The sequence below is a fragment of the Citrus sinensis genome, chromosome 5 (genome assembly GCF_022201045.2).
Source record: "Citrus sinensis cultivar Valencia sweet orange chromosome 5, DVS_A1.0, whole genome shotgun sequence".
In the NCBI taxonomy this organism is placed as follows: domain Eukaryota; kingdom Viridiplantae; phylum Streptophyta; class Magnoliopsida; order Sapindales; family Rutaceae; genus Citrus; species Citrus sinensis.
The window spans coordinates 27,483,698-27,493,759 of record NC_068560.1 but is presented as its reverse complement, the minus strand read 5'-3'; positions in this window follow the sequence as shown (position 1 = coordinate 27,493,759).

Below are 10,062 nucleotides of genomic sequence, written 5' to 3'. Positions count from 1 at the left end.
ATCGGAATCCCAAAAGAAAACAATGAAAACTCGAGTATACGGATACAAAAGAGGCAACACAGAACCCGACCAACAACAACCAGAGAAGAAGATTAAAAGTTATACCTGGAATAACCGGGCACTGAGAGCGCTGCCGTGACAGAAAGAAAACCCAGCAAGTAGATGCTCCGGACACGAGAAATATGAGCAAAGTTCAAAGAGGGGGTTGGTTAACGACAGAGAGACGAATAACAAAATGATGAAGATTTAAATCTAGGGATTTGAAGCGAAAAGGGGGAAATGGAAGCATTTAAGTAAGGGGGGTGCCAGCTCACTCACCAGATATCGAGGAATGGATAGCCCGTCGTTTCAAATTTCAAATACAAAGAGTCTGGAGATCCCACGTCACTAACTGTCATAAGAGGCCAGGCTAGATATGGGCCCAAATATGCAATGGACATGCTCATGAAAGCCCATGCTCAGGTCGGAGTCCTACCAGAGGAAAAATGGAACCTCAGGTCCATCCTAGTAAGAAGAAGACCAGAAGAGAAGTCCCCCGGGCCGGTAATATTCTATTATCAGTTTCTACTCTCAACTCGTTTCACTCGCAAGACCAGAAACTGGGGGACTGGTGGTAAGTGAATAAAAACACCAGCTCGGCCATGTCATCAACCCCACGCCGAAGTAGTCGAGTGGTACGAGCAGAACACTGGTAATAAGCCTTCTACAAACATGGGACGACCATAAACAAGTACCAACCATAAGAGTATACTGACCAGAGACATATACCGAGCCGATACCCATCCCCCGGAGAGTGGGCACACGATCCAGAACTATTGAGGGGGATGCGAGATCCCACGTTTGCCCAAAGTAAAGCAGTTAGAGTCCCACTAAGGGCTGCCGCTACCCGAAAAACAAGGGAAGGAAAGCAGTTAGAATCCCACTAGGGGCTGCCGCTACCTGAAAAACAAGGGGAAGAAAGCAGTTAGAGTCCCACTAGGGGTTGCCACTACCCGAGAAAAGGGGAAGGAATCGATGAAGGAAAACGGGGGGACAGCGGCTATAAAAGGGGAAGAAATCGATGAAGGAGAGGACAGAAAGAACGGAAGGAGGAAAAACACTGCCAAATCGCAACCAAGGCCATTTTCTTACAAACTCCGAATAGATTAGAAGTCGTTCTTGAATCCAAATTGAATCGTTTTCCCGTAAAACACCTTGTGCTAACTTAGGCATCGAAGGGTTTACGCCGGCAAAACCACCGGCGTCTCTGATCCGTTTTTGGTGAATGCAGGTCTAATAAGAGAAAGGAGGGCGATTCCAATCCCAGTGGTTCAAACAGCAGCTGATAACATAAACGTTGGTGAAAGAATCTGGTCGGTCCAAGAGCGAGCAGATTTCAGCATCAACAATAACAACTTGAAGATTCTTGGAAGTTGCCAGCAGTTCAAATATTTTTCTTCAGACGAAAACCGTCAATAATTTCCAAACTTAGAAGATATTTATTATTTTCCCATAACCCACAAAAAACTTTTTCATTTAGTGTAACTTTGTAATTTTCTTAGATGATACCTAAAACTGCTAATATCTTCTAATTATTGTTTTAAAAATCCCAATAATTGCATGCCCAATTAACGGATCAGTAGTCTCAGTTCGATATATTTATTAAAAAAAATAAGAAATACATAGTTGTTTGATGACTCTGGAAATAAAGAGAAAAAATAACACACTTTATGACGATCATTGCGAATGACATAACAGATGTCAGTATTTATTACCAATTAATTGACATTCTTATCAAGTAATTGTTTTAGACTCGAATTCAAAAGCTCTGCTCTGCTCTGCCCTTTGGTAATTCCCCTGTTCAAACAATAATATTGTTTTAAATATCTCAATAACAACATGTCCAACAAATCAGTTTGACATGACATAATTTTTGTCGTAACGACTTTGTTGTAACTGAAACATTATTGGGAAATTAATGAAGAGTAGAGAGCAATGAGAAAGCTTAATTAAGCCAAACAATTTTGATTATTAACTCTCTAGTCTCTCTTGCACCATTACAGTAATCCTCTGATCGATCACACAATCTATGCATAATCTATTCATTTAATTAATCAATTTGAATATGTATATATTTATTAGAGTGACGCTATTGGCACCCCTCTATATCAATTAAAGAAATATATTTTAAAGGGAGCTGGTAAGTAATTTACAACCCTTCAAACTTACGTGAACACTAATAGTAATAATAAGTGGTGGGATCTACTGCATGAATTTTAAAGGAACTATAAATTATTTAACAAGATCTTATTTTAAAACGATTGTGCGGGACAGCACATGCCAACCCGGGCTTTATCCGAGCTGAAACTTTTATCATTGCCATGTCTTTTCTTTTCACTATTCATATATGTAGTGGCAGACATCGGTGGCCAATTAAGGGATGAACACAACCACTCCACCAAATAAATCTTTACTATTAGTTTTGCAATAATAATAAACAACAAATCATTGATAATTATTTCTTATTTATTATGTATAAATTGATCTATCCAGAGCTGGATATTTACATATTCTTCTATTTTTAATCATTTTGAAATTTAATAATTTTTTTTAAATAATTTGTAATAAAGTGTCATAGATATTAAAAAATGAATGTTAAGGTCATTATTTATAGAGTTGACATTTTATGACAAGTCTAGTTAAATTAGAAGTTTATTTATTGTATATCTTGTAATAGAGATTAATTTATTAATTCCCTAATTAAGTGAGATTCCAATTTATTAAGAATATTTGTTTCCTAATTTAATTAGATATCTATTTTAGCAAGTCAATTAATGGTGGGATTCTGTAATTGGCGCATGAGATTGATTTGGAGCAAGAGGTTGGTTCAAATAGGAAATCTTAAGTTTGGTAAATCCATAGGTTGTAACATCTCAACTTAGTGAATTGTTTTTCATCTTAGTGTGGCCTCGTGGATGTAGGATTGATTAATCTGAACTACGTAAAAATCTCCGTGTCATTTATTTTCTGCATTTTATTGTGTTTTTTGAAAAATTAATATTTTTTATGCGGATGAACACTAACCGTAAACAATAAACGTGAACAACAACCGTGAACAGTTGCGGTGAACAGTATCCGTAAACAATACTTTCGAAAAAATTAATCTATTTTTGATACATCTAAATTCCTTTCAATGAAAATAGAAAGTCAAAATTGTAATGCTCAAAAAAGACATTAACTGTTGTAACTTAAAAGATATATTCATATAATTTTTCAGCTGTATAATAAATTTTTTTATATTTTTAATAATTTTATTAAAATTATTATTTAAAATTTATATTCATTATATTATTAAGTTTTATTTTATAATTACAGGTTATGGGATGAAAGGAGTTTGGGAGCTGTAGCCTTTAGTTGGCTTAGGGAGATGTTAAAGTTTTGAGAAATGCTTAGAAATTTATTTTATATAACACGTTCTCAATTTTATTACTATAAACTTACGCTGTATTGTCTAGTCTTAGTAAGTAACGACTCAATTGGATGTGGGAGGATCCCTTCCGCTTTGACCAAAAAAACTGTTTCGAGGACAGTTTTCTAACTCAACTCAAGTGCGGAACAAACAAAGAAACGCTAAGAACATTAATTAACATACAGAGCAAACAAGTCAAGAGCACACACAAGAGGAGAAATAATTAACGCTATTATTTTACATGGTTGAGTTTCTCTAAGCCCACGTCCACGAAGACAGACACTTGGCTACATGCATGCATGCTTTATTAATTGACCAAGGAATTTACAAGGAAACTCTCTTTTCCAGAAGTTACAAGAGCCCTGACACTATTCCTCTCGAGGTCTAGTTCAAGTCGCCCAAGCCTCTCAAGCTCCCTTAAGAACTCTGCTTTCTTGCTGTTCAAGAAAGCGCCTGATTGGAATCACATGCTCCACGTGACATCTGGCATAACTAAATCTGCTGCCGTACCCGGCCAATTTATGATGCCACTTATGATACCCTTTCACGTCAGCTTCCCTTGCCCTGCGTCATCATAGGACCTTGCATCTTGGAACCTACATGAAACCTGAATCTCTAACGGCCCATCATAAAAGATATTAGTTTTAAAATATGGAAATTACCAAAAATACCAGCACATTTTGAAATTTGTCAAAAAATGAAGAGTTGAAAGCAATGGGAAAACGTAATTAACTAACCAATTTGATTCCTCTGATCGCTTTCATCTCAGGACTCTTTGTCTTCCCGTGCGTCTTCGATTCCACAGGACAATCTTGGATTGAATTTATACATCAGAAGAAAATATCAGTATGCCCAAAATAAAAAGTTACTTCCAGTGCAGAAATAAGAGAAATTGACGTACCTTTTTCCACCACAGAAGATGGTGTCATATAGAAGTATTCTGCCGCAGACTTAACATACCTATCAAGTAATTAATAATTCCTACTTTAAAAAGTAGAGCAATTGGATATCTAATCCGTAAATTCAAGGTATAATAACTCTTGAAAATTATAAATTCATATACATGTTAGTAGCGTGATGCTACCAATATTCGCACCTTTAGCATTCAAACACTTGATCATTGAAAGAATTTAAGAAAAATGTTGTTTGGTTACTGAGAAAATATCTCAGAAATTTTTCAGAGAACTTTCCAGAATTCTTGCCTTTATTTCACTAAATGAAAAATGTTACAATTACATTCAATTTATATTCGATGCTTTAGCATTACTATAACTAACTCAGAACATACTACACATGCTTAACTACAGCTCAATATATACAGAGTAAGTCATAACAAACTTTTAACTACTTATGCTGAGGTGGCAACTGAGCTGTTATTCTGCTTAATCATCTGACGTCACCAACTTGCTGGTTTTCCTCAGCTTGAGCGTCTTCTTCCTTTCTGTACAATGAGCTTCTTTAACAATCATTGAAGCAGCCTTTCTCACCAACCTAGCTCCGACATTAATCTATAGAGTTATCAAGACCGACATTCGATGACGTAATCACATAAAGTTGTGCTTATGCCTAAAAGTGGCTGAATACTCTTTAATTGGATTACAAATAACAAACGAGCAGCAGAAGAAATTACCATTGGCTGATGGTTATTGCAGGCCTTATGAGAATTCCTCAAGGGCCTCCTTTGATAAACTTCCCATTGGTCTCGATGTTGGAAACGTGGGATATCTTAGGCCCCGTATCCTTCTTGCAACGCTCTTCTGAAATAGAACATCTCCCACCTTGCCCCTGCCGAAGTTATGAGTCACCCCTCAATTTCAATCGAAATACTGCTCTGCCATGCCCTTATACCGTAACGTAACTCCTCTGTTAAAAAATCTTGCTTTGAAAATCTCAGTAATTGAACATGCTCAAGAAATCAGTCTCAGTTTGATGCATTACAAAAATAATCAACCACACAATGGGCTGATGATTATCTACAATTGAAAATTAGCAAATGAAGAGGAGAGAGCAACTACAAAAGCATAACTAACCAATTCGATTCCTTATTGCACCATGCCTGAATCCTGTCCTCTGATCGGTTTCATCTCAGTACTGTAGGCCTCTTCCCGTCTTCCATATCGCAAGACACTTCACCTAGCCCAAAACATACCGTTCTTGGCTTGAAAATGGAAAGTCTCGTGCAGTGCAGAAATCAGAGGAATTAACCCACTTATGACCATCGTGTGAATATAGTAGACGATGTCATCGATACTTATTTTGTCACAAAATTAGTTAACATACACTTATATATAAAGCTGAAGTAATTAGATGTCTAATGAGTGTTTAAGATATTACAAATTAAAATGTTGCATACTCTGGACATTAACATAACATAAAAATTTGATCCACAATTTACTCAATTTCTGAGTTAGCTTACCAAAAGTATTGTAGCAGAAATAACCAAATCAACCCAGGTCCTTATATGGAGCCCCTGCGCGTCAATTAAAGTAAAAGCTTGATCCTCTGTTATCCGAAATGGTCAAACAAACATTAAACCAAAATGCTGAAGTCTCTTTCTTTTGCAATTCTAGCTCTAACTGATGAGATTGATCGAAAAGAACAACCAACATTAAGATTAATTTTTATTTCCATTACTAGGAAATAGAGAATTAAATGGAATTCTCTCAGTAAAGCTCACCAATATCTGTCTCCGTCATCACATGGATATATCAGACTAGCCATCTAATCCTTTTATTTTATTTTTTTCCTTTTTCATTCAACAGCTTCAGCATATAACAAGAAAGCTTGGGCTCCTACAATGCTTAGGCCTCATCACGATTAAGTACTTGTACGGTAGCGCAAGTAGCAGGCCTGGCACCACTCTGGATCTGCTAGAGAAAAATTTTTTACACATGTGCCCTGAAAATCTGATACATAAATTATGTCCTAATAATCAGCATTCAAAGATGCGGATAAAAAAACACTATAATGTACAAACATACACCTTGTTCATATTTTTTGTATCACATGAGACATAAACTCCTCAAGAGTCAAGTCCGACATTTAATTCAACCCATAAACTTGTGCTTGTAGCCCGCATAAATGGTTAAACAAATATTATCTTTTCGACTTGAAGATTGGATTACAAATATATAATAGGAAAGTAAAATGGAGGAGGAGAAAGAAATTACCTGTAGTAATTGAGAAATTACTGCCAAAAATAAAATTACCCGTAGGAATTTTATTTGGTTAGTAATTGAGAAAGAAATTACCTTAGGTGATGGCTGAAAGGAATTTAGATCTATCAAAAATAGATGTAAGCAATTAAAAATAAAAAATTAATTACTTAATTAATTTTTTCGGAAGTATTGTTCACTGTTACTGTTTACGGTTCTGTTCACCACAACTGTTTACAGTTACTATTTATCCGCATAAAAAATATTAATTTTCCAAAAACACAATAAAATGTAGAAAATAAATTACACAGAGATTTTTACGTAGTTCGGATTAATCAATCCTACATCCACGAGGCCACGCCAAGATGAAAAGTAATTTACTAAGTTGAGATGTTACAACCTATGGATTTACCAAACTTAAGACTCTCACTTACAGTTTATCACCATACAGTTTACTCAACCTTAGACTAAAAGCTTCTCTTAAATAATTGCTACCCCTCTTGATCCACGATCCTCAAGGCACTTTGCAAAGTGATCAATAGCAATTCTTCAATTCTTCAACATCTAGTGATCCAAGATCTACATAGAGTCTCAACAGAGATGAAAAGAAGATAATAAAACAAATCAACACAACATGGTGCGCCAAATTCAAATTCTCTAGGGAGGAGGCCAAAATTTGATTCTCTGCTTTATGCTCTGCGTTGTGCATGTCTTCAATTGTGAAATACCTCTCTTTATATAGGCACTAGGGTTTCACCAAAATAGCAAGTTTGAAAAGACTTAAATACTTTCCAAATGAGCTTCTTTCCTCTTGTAATTCCTATGAATCTGAATAGGAACTAATTTGATCTTCTTGCATTACTTATCTCCTAAGAAATATCTAGAGCATTTAATGACTTCTTGTTTGAACCAACTTTTTGCTCTAAATAGATCTCATGCGCCAATAATAGAACCCCACCAGTAATTGACTTGCTAAAATAAATATTTAATTAAATTAGAAAACAAATATTCCTAATAAATTGGAATCTCACTTAATTAGAGAATAAATAAATTAATCCCTATTACAATATATGCAATAAATAAACTTCCAATTTAACTAGACTTGCCATGAAATGCCAACTCTATAAATAATGGAATTAACAATGGCGATGGTACTTGCGGTACTCGTTTTAAAAATCCTCAAGGTTCGAATTTGACATATTGGTGATTGATTAGGATGCTGGGAATGTGGCATATCTTGGGGCAGTTCTCTCCTGTTTCCTTTCTGTGATGTTCTTCTAAAACAGAACATGAACTAATATCCGAATCCTGCAGTGTTGTTTGTTGTGCACGGAATACGGAATCAAGCGCACCAAATAATCACAGAAAAATAAAGGACACAAAATTTAACTCAGATACTATCTATGAATAATATAACACAGTACCTCACTTCATGCAAGCTTTGATATATTATTCCTTCTATCTATTTATCCACTGCTAATTGTTTTATAAAAAATTTGGTGCACTGAAGTGAACCCAATAACTCCTAGCTAGAAGCAACACGCAAGGCACAAAGATTTACATGATATATCCACAGGTGGTGATGCTGGTATCCACCATACGTGTGATGAAAACAAGTGTATATATATAAAGAACACCACCTGTCTCCTCACAATAACCCCCTAGAATACAAGCGCAAATAAAAATGAGCCAATTCCTGCTCTGCTCTGCCCTCATGTACGTAACTCCTCTGCTAAGAAATATTGCCTTAAAATATCGGTAGCATATGCATGCATGACCAGCAAATCAGTTAGACATATAAAATTATCAACCACACAGGAAATCAGCAAATCAGTGGTTTCATGAATTTGTAATATTTGAACATCAGAATATGAAGGGTACAGGGCAATGGGAAAAAGTAATTAACCAACCAAATAACTTTAAATCCAAATAAGATAAGTAACGTATGAAAGGAGGGTTGAAGCCCACCTTAGAAACTCCTGTCTATGAAGGCCAATAAATCTCCTGCTATCTGTTTACTTAGATCTTTATGTATTTCTATACACTTTTTACTCTACTCTGTTGTTCAACCTTCTTTGGTTTTATGTATCTATTTTATGTGTATTGAGAAGGCTAGTTACTAGGTGTCAACTCTTCTCTTTACTAGAGTCGCTTCACGATGGCCAACGGCATACTGTGATGATTGAAATGATTTTTGGCCCAATCCAGACTCCAGACACCATCAAACCAAACTGGAATTTTATAGGTGCCCCATCTCCTTGAGGATTTCAAGTAATTTGTGGCTAGTTCCATGACAGGGGAGAGGAAAATTGTATGAATATAATTTGTCACTGCACGTTATGGTAAACTGTATTTTTTTTTATCATGATATCATCTAACATTTTGGGATAAACCACGACACAGAAAAAGAAGTTTAAAAATTAGAAAACGAGCTCTTTTAGCAAAATTAGAATGCTTAAAGAGAAGAAAAGAGTATAACAAAGGGCATCGATTTGAAAAAATTGAAGAAAACTATAGCAAAATTTTTTATTGGACAATTCCTGCAAAATAACGTGTTCCATTGTACATGTAATTTATGTTCCAGTTTCCCAAACTAACTAACTCGATAAAATATACAAAAAGAGTTGAAGAGTTAGGCTAGTGACATGACATTTAAAATAAAATTTTATCAAATGCTCTACAAATGAGACATCTGAGGAAACCCAATGAATTGGGGCAATCCGCTTGTCTGAGAATGTGGCTGGTTGAGATATAAATGTTCAGCCTCTATGATGAGGAAGAATTCTTCCTTGCCAAGTAGACACGGTAAGCTGCCAGCCCGACAATGGTAACGGCTGCTCCGACTACAATAGGTATAATAGGTAGAGCTCAGTACCATGCCTAACAAACCAGTTTGAAATAATAAAAAATGATCAATCACATAATGATTTTATGGTATTAATTGAACATCAGAAAATGAGGAGTAGAGAGCAGTAATAGAGCATAGTGAATCCAGTCCTCTGATGATCAGTTTACAGGACTGTCTGTCTTCCCATCTTCGATACAGCAAGAGATTTCACCGAGCTGAAAACATTTTGCCCTTGGCTTGAATTTATTATTTTGCTGAAAATGGAAAGTCTCTTTCAGTGCAGAACTCAGAGGAGTTGACACACGTATGATATGACCATCCACCTGATGACGCCATAGATGCTTATTTTGTAGCAAAATTAACATATTTCGAAGTAATTAACTAGTTATCTTGTCTGTAAATTCGAGATATTAAAAAAATACTGCATATTCCTGACATGAACATAATATAAAATCTGCTTAAAAATTTTTCTCCTCACAATAACCCTCTAGAATACAAGCGCAAATAAAAATGAGGCAATTCCTGCTCTGCTCTGTTCTGCCCTCATGTACGTAATTCCTCTGCTAAGAAATATTGCCTTAAAATCTCGGTAGCATATGCATGCATGCCCA